This window comes from Manis javanica, chromosome 8 (genome assembly GCF_040802235.1).
Source record: "Manis javanica isolate MJ-LG chromosome 8, MJ_LKY, whole genome shotgun sequence".
Taxonomy (NCBI): domain Eukaryota; kingdom Metazoa; phylum Chordata; class Mammalia; order Pholidota; family Manidae; genus Manis; species Manis javanica.
This window is the reverse complement of record NC_133163.1, coordinates 89,378,121-89,402,107: the sequence shown is the minus strand read 5'-3', so window position 1 is coordinate 89,402,107 and position 23,987 is coordinate 89,378,121. Positions and strand designations below refer to the sequence as shown.

The following is a 23,987-nucleotide window of genomic DNA, read 5'->3' as shown; positions in this document are numbered from 1 at the left end:
CTGCTGCTGTTTTGTTGCTTCAGTTTTTGCTTTGTTCTAATACTACACAGATAAGTGAAATCATTTAACACTTGTCTTTCTTCACCTGGCTTATTTGACTGAGCATAATACCCTCTAGCTCCATCCATGTTGTTGTAAATGGTAGGATTTGTTTTCTTCTTATGGCTGAATAATATTCCATTGTGTATATGTACCACATCTTCTTTATCCATTCATCTACTGATGGACACTTAGGTTGCTTCCATGTCTTAGTTATTATAAATAGTGCTGCAATAAACATAGGGGTGCATATGTCTTTTTGAGTTTGAGAAGTTTTCTTTGGGTAAATTCCTAGGAGTGGAATTCCCGGGTCAAACGGTATTTCTATTTTTAGTTTTTTAAGGAATCTCCATACTGCTTTCCACAGTGGTTGAACTAGTTACATTCCCACCAGCAGTGTAGGAGGGATGAGTTTATTTTTGTTTTATTTGATTTGTTTTTCAAATTCCACATATAATTGAAATAACATGGTATTCATCTTTTTCTGACTTATTTTACTTAGCCTAGTACCCTCTAAGTCCATTCATGTTGCTGCAAATGACAAGATTTTTTTCTTATTTTTGGCTGACTAATACTCCATTGTATATATGTACTGTACCTTCTTTATCCATTCTTCTATTGATGGGCATTTCAGTTGCTTCCATATCTTGGCTATTGCAAATGATGCTTCAATAAACATAGGGGTGCATATATCTTTTCAAATTAATGGTTTTGTTTTCTTTGTGTAGAGTCCCAGAAGTAGCATTTCTGGGTTGTATGGCATTTACATTTTAGTTTTTTTGATAAACCTCTATACTACTTTCCATAGTGGCTATACCAATTTGCCATCCCACTAGAAGTGTACAGGGGTTCCCTTTTCTCCACATCCTCCCCAACACATGTATTCTTGTTGATACTAGTCATTCTGACTGGTGTGAAGTGATTTCTCATTGTAGTTTTGACTTGCCTTTCCCTGATGATTAGTGGTGTTGAGTATATTTTCATGTGTCTGTTGTTCTGTCTGTATGTCTTTGGAAAATGTTGAATCATGTCCTCTGTCCATGTTTTAATCAGATAACTTGTCTTTTTGGTGTTGAGTTGTATGAGTTCTTTGTATATTTTGGATATTAGCTCTATACTGGATTTTTCATTTGCAAATATATTCTCCCATATCATAGACTGCCTTTTTGTTTTCTTGATGATTTCCCTTGCTGTGCAGAAGCTTTTTATTTTGATGGAGTCCCACTTGTTTATTTTTGCTTTTGTTTCCTTGCCTGGGGACACATATCCAGAAAAAGTTCCTAATGTTGATGCTCAAGAGTTTACTGCCTATGTTTTCTTCTAGAAGTTTTATGGTTTCAGGTCTTATATTTAGGTCTTTAATCCATTTCCATTTTGTTTTTTTATAAGGTGTAAGACAGTGACCCAGTGTCATTCTTTTGCATGTAGCTGACTAGTTTTCCCAGCACCATTTATTAAGGAGACCATCTTTTCCCTATTATGTATTCTTACCTCCTTTGTCAAAGATTAATTGATCCTTTGTCATAATTAATCTAGTAAAAGTATGGCTTTATTTCTGCACTTTCTATTCTGTTCCATGGGTCTATGTATACGTTCTTGCACCAGTACTATACAGTTTTGGTTACTGTAGCTTTGGAGTACAATTTGAAATCAGGGAGTGTGATGCCTCCAGTTAAGCTCTTTCTCAAGATTGTTTTGGCAATTCAAGATTTTTGTGGTTCCATACAAATTTTAGGATTATTTACTGTACTTAGGTAAAAAATGCCATTGGTATTTTGATAGTAATTGCATTGAATCTGTAGATTGCTTTGGGCAGTATGGCCATTCTAACAATATTAATTATTATATATGAGCATGGAATAGCTTTCTATTTATTTGTGTTGTCATAAATTTCTTTTATCAATGTTTTGTAGTTTCAAAGTACAGGTCTTTCACCTCTTTGGTTAGATTTGTTCTTAGGTATTTTATTTTGATGCAATTGTAAATGGGATTGTTTTCTTAATTTCTCTTTCTGCTAGTTCAGTATTTGTCTATAAAGATGCAACAGATTTCTATACATTGATTTTGTATCCTGTGACTTTACTTGTTTTTTAATTCTAATGTTTTTTGTGGAGTCTTAAGGGTCTTCTTTATATAGTATCATGTCATCTGCAAATAGTGACAATTTTATTTCTTCCTTACCAATTTGGATGCCCTTATTTCTTTTTCTTGTCTGAATGCTGTGGCCAAGACTTCTAGGACAATGTTGAATAAAAGTGGTAAGAGTGGGAATCCTTGTCTTGTTCCTAATCTTAGAGGAAATGCTTTCAGCTTTTTGCCACTGAGCATGATGTTAGGTGTGGGTTGCCATAGATGACCTTTATTACATTGAGATATATGCTCTCTATAGCCACTTTGTTAAGGGTTTTTATCATGAATGGTAATTGAACTTCATCAAATACTCTTTCAGTCTCTATTGAGATGACCATATAGTTTTTACCCTTCCTTTTTCTCAATACACAGTTTGTGTATCACATTGATTGATTTGTGGATGTTGAACCATCCTTGCATCTCTGGGATAAATCCTATGTGATCATGGTGAATGTTCTTTGTAATGTATTTCTTAACTCAGTTTGCTTATATTTTGTTGAGGATTTTTGCATCTGTGTTCACAAGGGAGCCTGGTCTGTAATTTTCTTTTTTGTTGTTGTGTCCTTGTCTGGGTTTGGTACCAGCATGATGCTGGTCTCATGGAAAGAATCTGGAAGCTTTCCTTCTTCTTCCATTTTTTGGAATAGTTTGAGTAGGAGAGATATCAACTCTTCTTTAAAACCTTGATTGAATTCACCCGTGAAGCCTTCTGGTCCTGGGATTTTGTTTGGGCATATTTTGATTATTGATTTAACTTTGGTACCAGTAATTGCTCTGTTCAAATTTTCTACTTCTTCTGGGTTTAGTCCTGGAAGATTGTACATTGCTAGGAATTTATCCATTACTTCTAAATTGTCTACTTTGTTGGCATATAATTTTGCATAATACTTTCTTATAATCATTTGTATTTCTGTATAAAAATCATGTATTTCTGTATCAGTTGTAACTTATCTCATTTCTGATTTTATTAATTTGAATCTTCTCCCTTTCTTTCTTGATGACTCTAACTAAAGGTTTATCAATGTTGCTTTTGTTTTCAAAGAACCAGCTCTTACTTTCATTGATCTTTGTATTGTTTCTTTAGTCTCTATTTCATTTATTTCTGCTCTGATTTTTGTTATTTTAGACTTTATTTACTCTTTTTTTAGTTCCTTCAGGTGTTAGGGTAGATGGTTTATTTGAGATGCTTCTTGTTTCTTGAGGTGGGACTCTATTGCTGTAAACACCTCTCACACCTCTCATCAGATTGCTTTTATGCATCCCGAAGACTTTGAAACATTGTATTTCTATTTTCATTATTCTCATAGTATTTTCTTATTTCTTCTTTGATTTCTTTGATGACTCATTAGTTGTTTAAAAGCATGCTGTTTAGCCTCCACGTATTTGTGCTTTTTCCTTTTCTTCTCCAAATTGATTGCCAGTACCAACCATTGTGATCAGAAAAGGTGCTTGATATTATTTCAGTCTTCTTACATTTGTTAGACTTGTTTTGTGGCCTAACATGATCTATTCTGGAGAATATTCAATGTGCACTTGAAAAGAATGTGTATTTTGTTTTGGATGTTAAGTTCTGTAGATACATGTTAACTCCATTTGATCTAATCTGTCATTCAAATCCACTGTTTCCTTACTGACTTTCTGCCTGGATGACCTATCCATTAATGTAAGTGGGGTGTTATAACCCAGTGATTATTGTATTACTGTCAATCTCTTCCATTATGTCTGTTAATATTTGCTTTATATATTTAGGTACTCCTCTGTTGGATGTGTAGATAATTGCAGTTGTTATATCTTCTTGCTGAATTCTGTCTTTAATCATCATGTCCTTCATTGTCTCTTTTTGCAGACTTTGTTTTACAGCCTATTTTGTGTGATACAACTATTGCCACTCCAGCTTTCCTTTTTTTCATTCCTATTTGCATGGAATGTCTTTTTCTATCCCTTCAATTTCAGTCTGTGTGTGTCTTTAGGTCTGAGGTGAGTCTCCTGTAAGCCACAAATACATTGTCTTGTTTGTTGTCCATTCAGGCACTTTGCGTCTTTTGATTGGAGCATTCAGCCCATTTACATTGAAAGTAACTATTCATAGGTATGTACTTATTGACATTTTGTTAAATGTTTCCTGGTTGTTGTTGTTCTTCTCTGATCCTTTCCTCCTCTCTTGCTTTCCCCTTGTGCACTATGACTATCTTTAATGTTATGCTTGGATCTTTCTCTCTTTGAGTTGTTTTTTGTGTAACTATTATGGGTTTTTGGATTGTGGTTAACCATGGAGTTTTCATATGTCACCTACATGTGTATCAACCTATGATAAGCTGACTTGTCACTTAAGTTAGAAAACATTCCAACAACACTACATTTTTTACTCCCCTTCTTCCACATTTTATGTATCTGATGTGTTGTTTTGCACTTCTTTTATTTAGCAATTCCTTTAACTAATTTTTAGGTGTAGTTGATTATACTACTTTTGTCTTTTTCACCTTCATACTGGTCTTTAAGTGATTGATCTACTTCTGCTGTATGCTTGCTTTTACCAGTGAAATTTTTGCTTTCCTACTTTTTTTGCTTCTAGTTAGTGTCTTCTTTTCCTCTTAAAGAAGACCCTTTGCCATTTCATGAAAGGCTAGTTTAGTGGTAGTGAACTCTTTTAACTTATGTTTATCAGTGAAGCTTTTATCTCCCCTTCCATTCTGAATGATTAACTTGCTGGGTAGAATATTCTTGGTTGGAGGTTTTTCTCTTTCAGTGCTTTGAATATATCATGCCACTCCCCTCTGGCCTTGAGAGTTTCTACTGAAAAATCAGCTCACAGCCTTATGGGGTTTCCTTTGTAGGTAACTCATTGCTTTTCTTTCTCTGCTTTTAAGATTCTCTTTGTCTTTGATCTTTGACTTTTTAATTATGATGTGTCTTGGTGTGGATCTTCTTTGTGTTTATCTTATTTTGGGCTCTTCCTGCTTTCTGGACCTGGATGTCTGTTTTATTCTTTGGGCTAGGGAAGTTTTCAGCTACTTTTTCTTCAAATAAGTCTTCTCCTCTCTTTCTCTCTCACTCTTCTCCTCCAGGGATTTCTGTAATGTGAATTTTTGGATGTTTGATATTGTCCCAGAGCTCCCTTAACCTATCCTCACTTCATTTCACTCTTTTTTCAGTTTCTGCCCTTCAGTTTGAATGCTTTCCATTAGTCTGTTTTCTGAATTGCTGATCCATTCTTCTGTGTCCTCTAATCTGTGATTGATTCCCTCTAGTGTATGTTTCATTTAACTTACTGTATTCTTCATCTTAGGTTCTGTTTTATATTTTCCATCTCTTTGTATTAGTTCTCACTGAGTTCCTCAAGTCTATTGAGCATCTTTATAATAATTAATTTGAACCCTTAATCTAATAGATTGCTTAAGTCTATTTAATTTCATTCTTTATCTGAAGTTTAGTCTAGTTCTTTTGTTTCAAACATATTCCTCTGTCTCCTCATTTGGTTTGACTTATGGTTGACCCATGAATTAGTAGAAAGACCTCCTTCTCCCAGTCCTAACTGATTGGCCTTGTGTAGGGAAGGTCCCCTGGGTAGACTGTGTGTACCTGGTGGTTTTGGCTTACTGGCTGGGGGCCTAGTGAGCATGAGCTGGGGTGTCCTGGTGTCAGGGCTCTAAGGACCTGGTTGGGGGTGGCACAGTCAGAAGGGCCCTACTGGAGGGGCTCCTGAGTAGATACTGATGCAGTCCACACTGGTGGAGAGGCAGCAGTCCAGGTGCAGTCTCCAGGAAAGCCCCATTTCTGCAGCCATTCTACTGCACCTGCAGTGCAGCATTATGGCTTAGGCATGCTCTCCAGCGGTCCATGGTGACTATACCTCAGTGCAACCCTAGGCCCAGGTGTGGCCTTCAAGGAAGTCCTGCTTCTGCAGCTATTGGGTTGGTGCTGGCAGTGCAGTGTTGGTCAGGGTGTGTCCTCCAGGGGTCGGCAGCAACTGACAGTGGTGGCCTAAATGTGCTTTCTGTCTAACATGTGTGGGCAGAGGCTGGGACACCACCTAGACCAGGTCTGATACTGGTGTTTGTCACCCATCCCTGCTTCCCACATCACTGTCAATGTGGGGAAGGAAAGAAAACAATAGCATTCACCAGATCTCAGATCCAGAGATAGTTCCTGCCATTTGCCTGCCAAATAGCAGTTGCTTTAAGTTCTAAAAATCAGGTATGTTCATTTATAGTTTAGATGCTTTAAAACATAGGTCATTTTTTCTATGACCCAAGGCAGGGACTCTGCTTACAATCCCTTAGTAATAAGCCCTCCCCATTGTGGGTCATTCTGGGAGTGAGGTTCTCTCTGTTACCATGTCTCCATCTTTCCTGCTGTTTTTTATGTGGTCTTTCTATCTATCATTGCACGGAAGTCAGTTCTTTCTATCCATCATTGCACATTCATCAGTCAGTTCTTCCTCAAGATGAATTGCTCTATTTGTAGGTATTAGATTCAGTGTGTAGGTAGGTGGACATGGATTCAAGCTCTCTATACACAGGCATTTTTCCAGAAGTTTCTTTCATTTTAGGCTACTTTAATGAGGTATAATTAACATATAAAATGTTGTTCATATTTAATTTATGCAATTTAATGAGTTTGGAGATAATTATATGCCCATGAAACCATCACCACAATCTAAATCATAAACATACCTATTCCCTTCTACTCTCTTCTTATATTACTAATATTTTTTGTGATTAGAAAACCTAATCTCTTAGCAAATTTTGAAGTTTATAACACAGCTGTGTTAACCCTAGGCCTAAACTGCACAGTAGATCTCTAGGACTTACTCATGTAGATCACATCTTTTCAACAGTGATTGCAGTAATATATTTAACTTGTTTTGAGTTATTATTCAAATTATTTTCTTAAAATTTAATATTCCAGACAATGAAGAAGAAACCCCTTTCTCTGAATCCTAAATCCACCATAAATACCATCTCTAGTTGTTGCCTTCCTCGATTCCATCACTAATTGACCATGCTTTTAGTATGTGACAATGGTACTACTTACTGCCAGCTGGCTTCTCAAAGTGGACCTCTACTAATTTTCTTCAGTCCCCTCCTGTCCAAGTTGTTTGTTATCACCTCCTTTTTGTGCCATTATGGTCAAAGTACCTGTGGTCCCTGCCTCTTTTCTAAACTTTACCACTTCAATTTTCTGATGGCTGCCCTTTCTCTCTCTCTTCTTGTGTTCTTCTTATTGTATTTATATCCTCCTTCCTTTCACAACATTGTGCATCCTGATTTTGTGCAGTGCTGTGTGGCTTTTGTGCCAATAGCTGTTAATAGCAATCTAGTAGTCTTTTATTCTTTCCTTTGTGGTTGGTATAATGAGCAATGACATTATCTCATTTTGTTTCTAATATTTGGGTCACAGACTGTTTTTGTCATAAGAACTGATCTATGTTTTGTGCTAATAAGAGCTCTAAGTAAAACAAACAAACAATTTAGGATTTGGATTTGTTGAGGTTACCAGAAATTGCAGTGAGCCATTATATGTACCAAGAGAAATAATATCAAATTATTTGTTAAAATCCCCATATTAATTTTGTCATGGTGGATAATGTTACTTGGCTTCCATAATAACAAAGAGTATTCTTCACTTTTGGGTTTTCCGATACCCATTCTAAGGCATTTTAGAGAGATCACTAAGTGTTCTTTTTTTCTCATACCATATCACATACACACACATATACACTCCAGTGTCATAGTTAGTGAAGGAGAGATTCCCTTGAGTGGAGAGAAAAAATAATGACTGGGAAAATATCTTTCATAAAGCAAAGGAGAGACTAAGCAGGCACATTACTCAATTATAAATTATTTCACAAGAAAAACCTCTTAGGAAGGTCACAATTCATTTCTAAAACTTTTCACCCACTTGTGTGTAACTGCAGGGTGTTTTGTTGCCCTGGACTTCCTATTTGTTTTCATTCAGTTTCCTACATATTTATTTTCATATGTCCAGTTAGATTTTATTGAGTCTTACCATTTAGGTCTCCATTTATTTTGTTTTCATGATTCTCTGGAGATTTCCATTATAATGTTTGGTTCTATAATTATTCTCCAACCAACTAGATATCATATACACATACAGCAATGGACTGGGCATGATAGATTCTTTTTAATGTTTTGTATTTGTTTTGTCTCGAAAACATGTAAGTATAGTTCTTTAGGACATTCTTTTGAGTGCTCAAAGACATACAACCTACTTTGAAAGTCCATTAGGAGCAAGGACAAATAGAAAGTTTATGCTGTGAAAAAGACATGTAAATGCTCAGTAAAAATATGAAACTACAATTGGTAGAGTGCATGTGTAGTGGATGTCTATCTATTCAGTGCTGTCTCTGCTTTTATAAAACCCTTATCATTTATGGTATATAGTCAATCAAGAGTCTTTACAAGAGCTTAAAATAAATATCCAGGCTACTTTAGAAATATAGTTGTCTGGAGAGAATATCATAATCAAGAGAAAAAGTCCAAAAGAAGAGATTTGTAATCCTGTAAATTTTAAAATCTGACCCTACTGATTATATAATACCATGTGTTTGACTAGAGATGGCTATTTAGAAAGTGTATCTCTATTTAAGTATGTTTGGTCAAATAAATTAGAGTTCCACAATCATGGTTTGGGAGAAACAGGAAGGTAAACATTTCCAGTGAATTGCTCCATGTATATTTTTTACCTTTCAGACCTTTGTTGTGTAATCATGCTTTCCAAACATGGCATCAGTACCACCTGGGAAGAACTTAAAAATGCAAGATTCCCAGGTTATACCCTAACCCTACTAACTAAACCTTCTGGTGGGACCTGAAAATGTCTATTTTAACTTGTTGCCAGAGGGAATTTTTATGGAACCATCGAAGCACCAATCCTAAGTGTTTAGAAATTATGAGTGGACCCTGAAGGAGATGTTCTGAAATGCTAAAAAGAAAAATCAGAATGGCTTTTCTGTCCATGTACTACTACCCTATGCCCCCAAAATGTGTTCACACATGCACATGTACACACACACACACACACACACACACACACACACACACACACACACACTATCCAGAATACATAAATATGTGTGATGTCTGTATGTCTGAGTGACAGGAACTGAACTAAACTGGAATACTCATGTCTGATAAATTCCAATTACAGGAGTGACTGTGTTTAAATATCCTATCCCAAATGCGTTTGACCTGCCAAAGCTCAGTTTACTTTTCTAGTTAAAGTCCTCAAATGACACTGTACTTAGGTGAGTTTGTTTTGCTTTCAGAGTCCCTGGACTTTAGACTATGTTAGGGTCCTTCTGTCCTCAGGACATTCTCAGGTTCTGGCACCTCCAGCAGCATTTCAATCACCTTCTGTTGCTTATCTGCTGCCTATTTCTTTAGAGCCATTCCAGAATCTGGGAGTGAAAAGCACCCACTCCACTCAGGCACACAGTAGCTGTTTGTTTGAAGACCTCCCTGGAAAACAATCTCTGTTAACACCTTGGCATGGATGCCGGGAACAGTGGGAGTGAGTGTATTTAGTCCTTTCTAACTGGTTATTGGAGTCTTTTTCCCAGAAAAGACTTAAAAAACAATAGATGCTGCTTCATGACTTCAGTTGGGCATTTAGTTTGATGCACACAAAGGAAAAAGGTGGAAAGACAAGCAGAGCTGCACTGAGCTTGGAGACTCTGCCCTCTGTTTTTCACTGGTCATGCACACTCTCCAGTATGCTTCGATGGGCCAGCCTGCACAGCAGCCAGGGAGAACACCTTTCCTTCCTATTCAGGTGTTAGTCCAAACCTCACTGAGTTTTTGTCCTTACCATCTTTGTTCACTCTACTGAGGAGGAGAGTTAAGACAAACTATCACTAATAGATACATTGAATTCAAAATAGCTTATGCATTTGCTTAGATGCAAGCATTTTAGCAGCAGCTCAGTCTAACTCACGTAATTAAGGATAGGCAACGAGGCATGTTGCCTGGGTAGCACACTGCTCCAATGCAAGCAGGTAGCTGCCTGCAGGCCCACGGTTAGGAGGCAGGCAGCCTTTGGCCAAGAAAATAACCATTTGAGTACATGCCCACCAGGGCTGGCTCCTAGCTGCCCTGCTGGTCACTTTGAAAGCACTAGTACCTTTTCTCATTTGGCCTCATTAAAGGTAGACATTTAGCTGGGACTCTCAAGGTTGGCCATATCACTTTGGACAGATTTTGGTAATTGATCTCATTTCTGATTTCTTATTTTAGACATGTGGGGGGACATTTTTAATTGGTCATACAGTTGTTTTAGGCCCCTAACTATAAAACTAACTTTTGCATTCAATATTTATATATTCTGTACACAGACCTGCCACTTATTTATAGATTTGGGGGAAGTAACCACCATTATTCATAATTAATCAGGAGTCTGGAACTAAGACATAAGCTTCGTATTCTACTCATATTCTTTCATACCTATAGCCTGAGGAAATCTCTGTTCTTCACTGTAGCTCAACTAACATAAAAAACAAAAACAAAAACAAAAGGTAGGTCTGTGGTACTTGAGGATTTCTCTAGAATCAAAATTTTAAATCTGTTACTAAATGTTTCTAAACTTTCAGCTGAAAAAGGAAATATTTAGTTGTACCTAAGAGCTATTTGGTTGCAAGTAAATGGGAAGAAACCTATGTCCCTGATATTCTGATTTTCTTTAAAAAATTAGTTATATCAAATAAGCAATGCATATGCAAATACATCAGTACTACTACATTTCAGAATGTGTGTTCTGTGTATGAACCTGAATACACACCATGGGTGTTTATCTCTCCTGCTTACCCATGCAAAGAATTCCCCCATTTCTCAATTCATGAGTGTTTGAGTAATACAGCACTCCTTTCCATTGGGTTTTGTCAGTAGTCAATAGGTCAATTCTGTTCGTCTCTCTAGTGGTCTCATGTAAAAGCCCACATTACACTTCTCTTCCTTGACCCTCATCCTGGAAGTGGTCCACAATTATTAGCTGCTGGCAGGTCCTACAGCGTTCATAATGCACTAGGCCCAGCCATGGCCACACATTTAATTACAAAACAACCATCTGTTTAATATAAACTACATCTGCCAGCGGCCTCTTGGCAATCTGAGGAATGATTTTTCTAAAGCAAAATAAGAATTGCTCATCGAATGGCAGCAGGGAAAAGACCTCTTTAAATCTTTTCCACTTTGACACCTTCAGGTTTTCTAAGGCCAAGTCTGTGCTTAAAAAAGAGCGTCAGTGTAACTTGACTTCACAATTTAAGGCAAGTTAAATGTTCCTTGGAAATTTAAATCAATCTGGTATGGATTATTTAGACATTTTTTTTCTTACTAGGTTAGGCTTCAAAGCAGTAGGCTAAACGAATGACCTAAGGATCAAGAACTGGACAAATGTGGGCATGATTTCCCACATAGTAATCTGCCTATAATTTCATAATCTGAAATCAGTATCATATTGGTAAGGTAGATAAAATATGAATGGGCATAACAATAAGAGTTGACTATTCCTCTTTCTTAATGACATGTGGCAAATTGATTCTCCCCTACTCCTAGAATCTTCTAAGGGGACTGCCCTGCCACAGTTCTCCTGAAGACGGCAGCCAAGGCCACTGTGTTGGGAGCTGTTCAGCTTCAGGATGCACCCAAAACTGATGGGAACAAGGGTGAGCGCCAAAGCTAGTAGCCCCAGCCTGGCCAGAACTTTGTTTTCCGGTTAATGTAGAAGATGAGCAGCTCTAATCAGCTGCTGCTGAAATTACAAATCACTATACTTCTTTTGTTCTAAGGTGCTCATCTCCTCATTGTATTTTGCATACCTGAAATTAGAATGTCACACCATTTAGGTATGTACATAGAATGTATTTCCCTTTCCCCCTGTTAGGTCTTATTTAAATGATGGTGCATTATAAAATTACAGATATCTTTGGATCACAGTGATACAGAAACTAGCAATGGGAACTGAGGCTTAAAGGACAAGAGGAATTCTTTGAGATAGTCAGGATACAAAGAGAATAAGTCAAAGATATTAGGTAGCAGAAGTTATGAGTAAACAAAGCAAGCAGACTGTAGAAAACAAGAATGAAATGAATATGCAGAGGGACACTGGCCACACGACCTGTCAGGGAGAGAGGGAATAATATCAGTTATCCAGGTTCTTGCAACCAGTTCTTGGTTTTGAGGCTCCAGTGGAGTCTTGAAACAGGTAATCTGTCAAGAACAGGAGAGAAGGTAAACTTATAGGTCTCTTTTGCTTCTTAGCAAGATTCTGAGACTCATATTCTCAAAAAGGTTTTGGGATCTTTGAGAATGATAGATTCCTATGCCCAGCCTAGTCTCTTATTACATAAAGTAATTGAAAGATTGTGATTCTTTTGCTATTTCAATTGATAAAAAGAGCATAAAGTTGAATTTCACACCTAGATTCAGTCCCAAGGAAGAAATAAAAACTGAACATTAAAGAATGGTCCTGTCTGCTGTGGTTGGCCAATGTTAGATTGGAAAAGGGACTTTCAAGTATGTTAACACATATGTTGATAGAATCTTTTGGCCCAAATTAGCTCTGTGATTGATAATTTCCTTCCTGTGATGAACTCTGTGGCCAACTGAATGAAGTAATTCAAGTTGAATCATTGATGTTCACAAGTTTCTTTAGACAATGGCTTCAATTACCTTTCTCCAATAACTCTATTGAGCACCTTGTTCACCACAATTTGTTCTTGGATATTGTCCCTTTCTGTTCCAAGTCCCAAACCTAGGAAGGGTGATGATTTAAGAGGGCTGGAAAATTAAAGTACAGTAGAACTTGAGGATTTCTTTGCAACTGAGATTAGTAAAAAGTCAACCGAATTTAAAGGATGGGGTCTCCATTCCTGGTTCCTAGCATGTGGCTGGTGTAGACTTGAAAATTCTAATTTAAATATCATCAATCAAGGATGCTGTAATTTATTGACACTGGCCTTTCATATTATAACAATTTTTACCAAGGCTTTTCACCAATAATTCTTCTAAAGGTTGGCTGCCTAAGTCCTTTACTGAGAGAGAGAAAGAGAGACATAATGCTTACTTGGTAATATTTTTTCCTTGTAAATCAATAAATTGAAAATGTAGCTTTTTATACTCAGGTCTCCTAGGATGTGATCAACACCAATCAAACTTGAGTATAAAGATAATTTGACTCTGGCTTAGCCTAAAGAATGTAGGAGTTTTGTAGGGATATCTGACTAAACTTGTAATTATTGAGTCTGAATTGGATTTTGGTTTTCTTTGCCTGAAGTACCTACAAAAAGGTTTGTGCACAGATACGTGGGAGGTCAGTGAGGGAGAGCAGTGTGAGAGATCTACTCCGTTACCTCACGGAGTCCAGGGAATGGTTTTTGGACGCTGTCTAACAAGGGCTGGACGAATGCCTTCACATGGGACGTTCTAAGTGCTGAAAGGATTACAGGGCCCTGTTGATGCCTTGAGCAATGGGGAACAGCACCCAGGCTAGGTGTGCTGATCGTAGACAGAGTGAGAGCTCAGTGGATGTAGCCATTGCCCAGGCGAGTTGGGAGATCATGAGCAGAGGCTCAGTGGAAACAGCAGCACGTGGAGAGCCTGCTGGTACCCAAGTGAGGTTTCCATGGGGAAACCCAGAAATATTTCGGGAGAACTTTTCAAGGGACTAGGTTTTCACAGTTTATATGAGTGTTGCCTGCAGAATTTGAGTCACAATGTCAATGTAAATTATTTGTGCCCACAGGCTGGTGGGCAAAAGAGCATTCAGGTTGCATGAGGCTCTGGACCACAGCACTGAAGGCCAGGCCCTAACAAGTTGTCTGCCAACTACCTGGTGCTTTCCTGCTAGAAAATTCCATTGCCCTCACTCTGATCTTAGCATGTCAAGTTTGAAGAAAAACTAGATTATCTTTTCAAACCTATTTTCCATTCTTGAAAATCCTAGCTAAAGCTATTATCTGATAACAAATACTTGTACTTGAATAGAATATTCAAAAGACTGGAAACGTCCTCAGAAAACCAGAACTATGACAGTGAAATGATAACATCTTAGCACCTCTTCTGAAAGGCTAACATATGAGGAATTCCGTGGGAGCCAGGAGGAAGGAGGAGGGTTAGGCAGAAGTCCAGGGCCAACTCTGGAATAAGTAAAATGAGCTTTAGTAAGTTCCCAGCATCAAGGTGCTAAAAGCCACAAAAGTGAGTCATGCGTTCAGACATTGTCAAAGATAAACTGTTACCAAAGGGATCAAAATTCTTAAGGCACTGAGGTAAAAGAGCAGTTTCTGAGCTAATACTCTGTCTGGACAAGCTTTTGAATTTTCTTTTGGATGGGTTCCACGCTTGTCAGCCTGCTTTAGGTGGCAGACTCCACAACTGTCGGCAGAAAGTGGCACAGAAGGGAGATCCTGAAATGGAGCAATCTGCTCTGGGAAGTATTTCCTTCTTCCAGTTTAGTATGAGTGGTGAATACTAAGCAACGGAGAAACATCTTACTGCTCCTTTCCTCTGATGGCCTCTTCCCGACAGGGCTTTAAGCCAGCAGATGCCATAGGTACTGGCTAATCATCAGTCTGATCAGAGAGCTCTGACCCAACAGGTTGTTTAAACTCTTCTGCTACCAGGCTTCCAAAGATATTAAAATATATATATATATATATACACACACAATAAGTTTATTGAGATATAATTTACATACCATACAATTCATCCATTTACATACAATTCAGAAAGTTGTGCAACCATTACCACAATAAATTTTAGAACATCTTCATCACTACAAAAAGAAACCCTATGCCTAATAACAGTCACTTCCCATTTCTCTTGAACTCCTCCAGCCCCTGGCAGCCAATATATTCTGCCCCATGGAGTTGCCTATTCCTGAAATTTCATAAGATGGAGTCGTAGTGTTACCGGCTGAGATGCTGTTTTTCCCAGGATCGTGTCTTGGAGGTGTAAACAATGAAGCCAACAGACAAGAGTATGGAGCAACTGGCAAAACTTTTAATTAGAAGTGAAAAGAAAAGGAATTCTGCTAATCAGGAGGGGCTCCAAGAGAGGACACCACAAGGCCTAGGGGTTTAAAAGCACTAGAAGTTCACATGTTTGGCCAGGGCTTGTAGCTAGGGTTTGGCCAGGGTTTTGCTAGGGTCAAGCATGATATATTGGATCTCTGTACTGATTCTTTCAGGATAAGTTTCTTGTTGACCAGAGTCCTGCCTGGCCAGCTGACTACAATGCCTAGTGCTAGCATCCCACTTGGCTGACCTCTACCAGGACAACATATTCTGTTCTATCTGCCTCATTGGCTACCTCCTGCATCAATATAATGTGTGATGTCATACACTAGGTGGACAATTTGTGACTTACTACTTTCACTAGCATAATCAACGTTCATTCCTGTATGTATCAATACTTCATTCTTTTTTTAATGATCAGTAATATTCCATTGGATGGCTATATCACATTTTATTTATCCATTCATCAGTTGATAGCCATTTATTTTTTTACTGCTTTTGGATAAATAATGCTGCTATGACCATTTGTTTACAAGTTTTTATGTGGACCTATGTTTTCATTTCTCTTAGCTAGGAATTGCTAGGTCATATGGAAACAGGTTTAATCTTTTGAAGAACTACTGGACTGTTTTCTAAAACAGCTGTTCCATTTTACATTTCTACCAGGAGTATATGAGAGTTATAATCTCTTCACATCATCACAACACTTGTTATTATCTAACTTTTTGTTTACAATTATCCTGATGAGTGTGAAGTGGTATCTCATTGTGGTTTTTATTTGCATTTCTCTGATGGCTAGTGATGTTAAACATCTTTTCACGTACTCACTGACCATTAGTATTTCTTTAGATCTTTCCAAAGATACTTTTATGTCCATGAAAATGCTTATGAGGAGTTAGGACCTTGTACTTCACCATGGCAGGCCAGAAACAGGGTCTGTGAATGATCAGGACCTGTTGTGCAACTAAAATGAGATGAACAGAAGAGTATGGTCATGAATAAAACATCAGAGCCTGAGGAATAGCTTCTAGAATACTGTGATGGTCAGTTTTATTGCTGTAGCTAGTTTATGGTCCCATTATTCAATCAAACACTAATCTATGTGTTACCGTGAAGGTATTTTGTAGGTGTGACTAACATCTACAATTGTTTCAGGGAGTTGTGAAAGAGATTAGCCTAAAGAATCTGAGTGGCCATAATTCAATCTGTTGAAAGGCTTTAAGAACAGAACTGAAATTTTCCTGAAGAAGAAATTCTATCCATGGACTGTATGTAGCTCAAAAGAGCTCCAGTGTGCCCTTCCTGACAGCTTACCCTGCCTGACAGCCTGCCCTAGAGATTTTCCACTTGCCTAGTCAGCTCCCACAATCATGTGAAGTATAAGCCCTAATCATGTAAGCCGATTCTTTGACCTCTCTCATATGCATATATCCTCTTTTTGTGGTAAAACTGTGACTGATACAAACACCAAGGAGTTTATGAGATACACAAAAAGGGTTTCTTGTTCTCTCTGGTACAGGAAGATACAGGAATTGTGAGTGATAGAAAAATATTCTCTGTAAGTAGGTCTAACCCTAAGAAAACCTGTGAATTTGGTCACACCTCCCTTAGATATTCTCCCCTCCCAGGTCACAGGTCTTCCTCTGCCGTATTGCTGTGCTCCCCTGCCCCTTGTCCTCTAACCCTTGACAGACATGGTGATTCTCAACTGGGGGCATTTTTGCCCCACAGGGAACATTTGTTAATATCTGGAGACATTGTGTTTGTTACTACTGAGTATGGGTGCTATTAGCATCTAGTGGGCAGAGGCCAGGAATGCTGCTAGACATTCTACAATTTACAGGACAGTCCCCACAACAAAATGCCATAGACCAAGATTGAGAAACCTTGTTCTACAGCTTATTTAAATGTTTCCTGGTCCACAGCTTACCTAGGAAAGACTCAAGTAAACATCATCTCTGATGCTTCCAAGGGGTATCTGTACTTTAGAAAAGAAGACTTCAGATATCAGATAATCTTCAAGTCACAAATTGAAACTATAAAATAGAATTTCAGGTCTTCTCAAAGGAGATTATTTACTTATAAAATAATTTATCTACTGGTTAAAGGACTGGACGAGGTACTGGGTCTGTAAAGATAAAAACATTCCCTGACCCCATGAGTGCTGTTGTACGAAGACCTCAGTAATATCTAAATGCCTACCTAAGTAGTGAAGCCCTTGTTATCAACCATTAAAAGTGATCTGCTATATCTTTATTTATCATAGAATCTCAATGTAGGAAGAAATTGTAGAGGTTATCAAGTACAACTGCAAATTTTTTTGAATATCATGTCATATCATACATCATGTCACAATATAAGGCCTAATATTCTTTTCAGGTATTTCTCAGCCTCAGTTCCAGCACTGGAACACTAATTACTTGGTCAAACAAACTTGCCTTTCATCTACCAAGAAAACTGCTAGAAATTCTTCCTAATATTAAAATGAAATCTTCAATTATGTTAAACCCATAGTTCCTAACTAAGAGCCATAACTTCTGAATGTGTAATTGTCTGTGTATGTAATCATGAGGAGGTCAAAAGGGATATGTGACTCCACAAATTTTAAGAGTTAAACATTTTCTCATAAGCATTATCTCTTTAGAGAGGTGTTTTAGAGCAGCTCTTTTTAAAATTGAGGTTTACTGAAGAAAGTGGGGCATAGTGGTGGGTGGGGCTTAAACTCTACAATCTGGCTAGGAAACAGGATGGCATGAAGACTAGGTGACTTCTCTCGTTGGCATTCATTAACCTTTGAAATCTTCAGAATCTTGTTTCAGGTATCTTGGCTTTGGCAAAGTATGCATCCTTGAATTTTCAGTGCACACGGCTTTGAAAGGAAACTCTTTTTGGGGCAAGGGGGTGTTTCTGATTCCCTTACACTTACCTCATCCAAGTGTGTTTTTACTCTGTCTATTTGATGTCTAAGAGGCCTCATTAGAAACTCATTTTATTAGCCCTATTCAAAGAGTTTCTTTCCTAGAGAGACAGGAAGTTATATTTTGTAGCATATATGCCCCTGAGATTTCATCAGAATCTTCACAAATGTGGGGCTCTAGTCTCCAAGTTCCAGTGCAGACAACACCCTCCCCTTTATTGTTCCTCAGTGCTCTTGGGAAATCAGTTCATACCTGGTGTCTGGCTTCTTGGAATGCCCCCTTTATTGGCTCTGCCTTTCATGAGATCAGGAGAGTGATTCCACTTGTGGCATTCATAATTTGTGCTTTTGGTAACCTTGAGTTCTCTGTCACCTTTTAAAGAGCTCTAAAACTGTCTAATAGGTCATTGGACCAACTTCCTGGCAGGTTCTTCAGAAAGGAGAAAAGTTGGAAAATGAAAGTCATTGAAGTATTCATGCCTTTCCACTTATAAAATGGGCAAAATGAACATGAGCCAAATTTCCAGGGTCTAGGATCAAAGTGATTAGCAATGCCATGGATTCTTCTTTATTCTACTTTTTAAGATGGGGTTACTACATCCTTCATGTTCTTCTAGGAACCTGAAGGGTCTGGGTCATGTTAAGCATCCACCTACATCTCTGTCCACCTCTTGGGTCTTTTCTCTAGGATCTGTCTTGTAGAGTTTCCTCATCTTATGCTCCACTTCCTACTACATCATAGTCCTTAGCTAGATTGTATAAAAAGGAGTCTTTCATTTCAGAAGACGTGGAATGGGTGAACTTTTCCCCTCATACTTGATAGAAATGATAAACAATGCTAGGTTTTATAGTAGAGTATTCAAAGAGTGTTAGCAAATAAAAAATATCCTACGAGCTGCAGAAACATGGTTGTCATGGACAGTGGTGCAGTCAGAGACCCAAGTGCTTATCTCTAGAGCACTTCCCTCTTCCAAGTCTTCAAATTAACTTCCAAAGGCTGTTACTTACTCATTAACTCTTGCCTGGATTGTACGTCTTTGATTATTGCCATAGGAAATTGTACTATAGAAGGCAGGGAAAAAAGATTGTTATCAATTAGATCAGTGTTTCCTAACCTTAGTCAAACCTTGGTGTTACCACTCAAGAGGGGAGAAAAATAAACTCCCCATAGAACAGCACTTCAGTATTTGAAAGGAAAAGAACTTAAGTTTATCCCTCCACCTCAACTCATTCTGTAGAGTTCCACATATTTGTTTCATATCTTGGCAAAGCATAAAATTGTCCTACTCTGGAATCTTTCATTCTGTGTGGGTCAGAATTCTCTTCAGAAATTTCCCAAATCTTATTCTGTGCCTTCACAGAGGGTGATCATTTATGAGCAAGTCCAGTAACCCTTGTTGCCTTAAACCAACACATATGGTTTCATTTACATAGATGATTTATCAGTTTCAGTTTCTTAAGTCTTCTCAGTTTTTCTTTCTCAAGTGTATTTGTACCCCACAACAAAAAGTATCCAAAAGTTAAACTATGTTGTCATTGTTGTTGTTTAAATATCCTCTCTGAGCTCACAAATTGATAGGAACTACATGTGTCCATGTGTGTTTGGGGCTCTCCTTCACAACTTGACTCCACTACTATTTGGGCAGAATCTTCACACAATGCCCACAAAGGGTCTAAAACACAGCAGTTACTCAAAATGTATTTGTTTAATGAATACACACCCTCTTATGATGTTATAAAGCAATAAAGAGCTCGCATTGTAGGAGATATTTATTAGTTTCAGGGTAATTGATTTACGAATCAGCTCAGAAAGCATTTATTAAATGTCCCTTATGCTTTCAGAGAAGAAGAATAAACAGAAGCTGAAGCTTTATATATTGATAATGGGTTTATTTTTAGAGCTAATTTGCTGTGTTCTCATCTCCCAGAAGTCTAAGTCCCTGTTTCTTTGCACCATGTTATGTGTTGAGACTTTTTTTGATGAACAATAGCCAAGTATTTGTACTCTGATCAGCCATGATTGATGCCTATACTGCCCTCTTCACCCACTCCAAGTGGTTAAAAATAATTAGAACTCAAGGTTTTGCAACAACCTGGGCTTTGCTAGCCAGTGACCTTTCCCCACACGATCCACTGGAAAAGGAATTTTCTACATGAGAATGAAAGAGTCAAGTACAGTGAAAACGTCGCCCTGTAATGAGTCCTGCTTTATTTTTATGATATTATGGGAATGTAAAAAATTTGATACTTTTTTAAAACTGAGGGAAAATGTCAGTCTCCTTACAATTTAAGAGTGTGACTAGAAGTCTTGATGTTTCTTTTTTTTTTCTGGCTTAGATATTTTAGATTTTTTGTAAAATAATTTTAAATTTATTTGTAAAATGGGAATAATGATGGATGAGGTAGAATAACTTAAGTGGTTAAAGAACTGTGCGTTCTAGACCATACTAAAAATTGTGGTGAAGATAATCACTAGTATGAAAGGATGGAAAGAGGGCTGAAATGAATTAGATGAAAGGTGTCAAGGAGATGGTACCTGAGAGCCTATGAAGAGTGGTGAAAATATGACATTAACAAACCAGGGAGAAACATTCCAAAACCATAAATAATAATTACCCATAAAAATAGACATGTTGAACTTAATTTACAAAGGAGTCTTTTACCAGGGACAAAATTATTGGTAAAAAACATTTCATATCTGGTGGCTAAACTTAACTATCTTCCTACTACTTCCCTCGGAACGTATCAGATACTTCCTCCAGAATTCCATCAGACCAGAGTCCATGGGACGTTTCCCTTGAGACCAGCTGAACTGACCTATAGCTGGCACTTATTAGAAAACTGAAGATGAAGATAGTTTACGAAGTTGTCTAGTGGACCAAACAAATTCCTGTAAATCCTAATATTTATTTACAGTAAGAGGGAAAGCTATTGACCTAATCCTTATGGAGATAATTTGCATGTGGTCTTAAAAAAAATAGTAGACCCAGCTGTTTTTCAGATTGAAAAAAGATTAAAAGATTAAAATGAAGCAAAATTCCTTTTTGTTTCACTCCTCAGCCTATGTTCTCCTTGTTGAAAGCCATGTCCACCTGATATTCCTTGGCCCATTCATAGAAATCCTTACAAAGTGTATTCATTAAGGAATTATTTTAGTCCTATCAACTTATCTTAGTAATTTTATATGTATGTATTCTTTGGAGTCTATCTTATATGAAGTACAAATTGTGTGGCAACTACCTCCTTCTTTGTTAATATCTTAAATCTTCAGAATCTTGCTGTAGCTTTTTTCAGGCTCTGTATTAGGTACAAAATAAGTATAATTAAATCATATGGTTCCTTGAGAGGAGTACAAGACATTTCATATTTTTAACACTGCCCATCTTTCAAGGGTATGTAATAGGCTCTGACAGAGTCCTATTGACAAGTTTGCTCCTGAATACAGCTTTTATACAAGTTGTTTTTACAGCAAACAACTGGATGTTTTGGTCAGTTTTGTCCAAAGAAGTTGAAATTTTGCTCCATAAAGGCAATGTAGGAAGTAAAGAATGCATCTGGATACTCAAACTTGTGATAGTGCTATTTTGGAACCTGAGTTAAACTACAAGAGAAAATTCCCATGTTCCCTTCCCAACTGATAGTAATTGGCTCTCATTTCCATGGTTCATGGAGGAAGTGGTTTAACATGCTAGGGGGGAACTTGAGTGTCCTATACATCTCCCCATTTTGTTTGAAACCATGAACTAGGATTCTGGCTCATCTGAATGTTGTCCAGGACACCGAGAAGATAGTTTTCTTTTCTTATTTTATGTTTTTCAGACATCTGTAACCAAAGGTACTCTAGGGTCAATACTCCCTTTCACAGACCGAGCAACTATCTTGGGCCATGCCAGCCTGACACTTCAAGCAAACCAGATAAGCCACCAGTGTCAAGGTAAAGAAACTATCTTCCAAATTGCTATTTAAATCCACCATTTAAGCAGCTTATTGAATCCTAATGCCAAAATTGGTCTGGCTTTTTATATTGTCCAAAATATCACAGACTAATTATATGTAAGTCCTGCTATTCTTCAAGACCTTCTTCAAGTCTCATCTTTTCTCAGTATTTCTACCAATCACAGCAATTCTGATGATAGCTGCTTTAAAATCTTTACATTAAAAAATCCTTTGACACTGGGTGCTATATATTTGTTAAATCCTTTAATACATATGCCAATTTTTTATAATTTCTAAAATATATATTGACTGTAAATTGAGCACTGTCTCTATCTCATGGGCCTTATTGTCTAGGGGATGGTGGGGCTTCTTGGATGACTCAAGGTTTCTGGCTTTTGTCACTGGACAAAATATAGTACATGAACATGAATAGGGATGAGGAGGAGGAGAAGAAAGCATTAGTATGGGGTTTAAAAATGAGGTTTGAACACATGCCTTTTGACATCAGTTTTTGATGTCTAGTAAGATTTTAAAAGTGAATCTCAAGAGAGAAGTCTGACTGAAGCTTTATATTTGTGAGTTATTGGCAGAGACGTGGAGTTAAAACCCTGAAATTGGATTAAGACTGCCCAGGGAATGTAAAGTGAGAAAATGACCCAGGACAGAATTCTGGGGAATGCCATAATTTAAGATGTGGACAGAGGGAAGGGATGACAGAAAAGAATGAAGGTGGATGGCAAGACAGGTGGAAAGTGGCATGAGAACAGTGTCCACAGTTCCGGAGGAGGAGGGGGTCAGGTGTGTTAGTTTCCTAAGGCCGCTGTAACAAATTACCAAGGACTTAACAATGACAGAATATATTCTTTAGGAGTTCTGGCGCTGTAAGTATGAAGTCAAGGGACGGGTGGTACCATGCTGCTTTTGCAGGTTCTAAGGAAGAATGCTTCCTGGCACCTTCTGACTTCCAGGGGCTCTTGGCAGCCCTTGGTGTTCTTACAGGCTCTGTCCCGGCTTCACCTTTACTGGCCTTCTTTATGTGTGTGTGTCTCTGTGTCTTCTCTTCTTAAAAGGATACCAGTCATTAAATGTAGTATCCAGCCTGATCCAATATATATATAATCCCATCCCCATCCTTAATTAATTACATCTGCAAATTAATTACATCTACCCTGTTTCCAAACAAAGCCACCTTCTGAGGTTCCAGGTAGACATGGCTATGGGGAGGACACTGTTCAATGCGCTACAGTGGTCAAGGATACTGTCTGAGGACCTTCACACATGTGTAAGGTACTCTACTCTCATCAGAAATCATAGCTTTCTTCTGGGAATTTCTTAGATCTATCAAGGAGAAGATGAATTTATACATAAAGAGAGAGAGAGAGAGAGAGAGAGAGAGAGAGAGAGAGAGAGAGAGAGAGAATAGACTCTAGAAGGAGAAAGGAAGCAGAATTGATGCCTGCCCTTTCCCAGTTTTCTTCCTTAGGGCACCCTTAAATCCTCCTTCTTTCCATGAAGATGGGGATCAGGAAGGAATTATTGTGACTCTGAATCAGAATGGCCCCAGTCCTTTTATGCTTATATTTGCTAAGATCCATCTCATGTTATAGAATTGTGTCCTTTATGGCATCATTTATATTTGATAAAAAAAGGGGTCAGTTTTTAAAATTAATCATAGAATATCATGGTCATTATAGCTCCCACTTATAATTCAGAAATCCCCATAGATCTCCAGGAGATCTATGTTTTTAATAATGGCATCTTTTTTCAGTTTTTAAATCAGTACTTATAATAATTATTATAGCATTTTTCTTGAATATAGATTCAGAGCCTCTGAATGTATATTGAATATAGGCAAGGGTCAAAAGGTAGGAGAGTTCATGACTTGGTCATGGCTCAAATTATTTATCACTTTTCTCAGCGCACTACCCTTTG

At 37.8% G+C, this 23,987-nt stretch overlaps 1 protein-coding gene across 2 annotated transcripts in view; it reads left to right on the top strand.

Moving 5' to 3' along the window:
• LOC118972456 (uncharacterized) overlaps positions 1-23,987 on the top strand; it is a 423,078-nt gene that overhangs the window by 241,967 nt on the left and 157,124 nt on the right. For both annotated transcript variants that reach the window (XR_012120654.1, XR_012120645.1), the window contains one exon: positions 21,939-22,053. The gene's annotated coding sequence lies outside the window, so the exon portion shown is untranslated. The remainder of the gene's footprint in view (positions 1-21,938; positions 22,054-23,987) is intronic.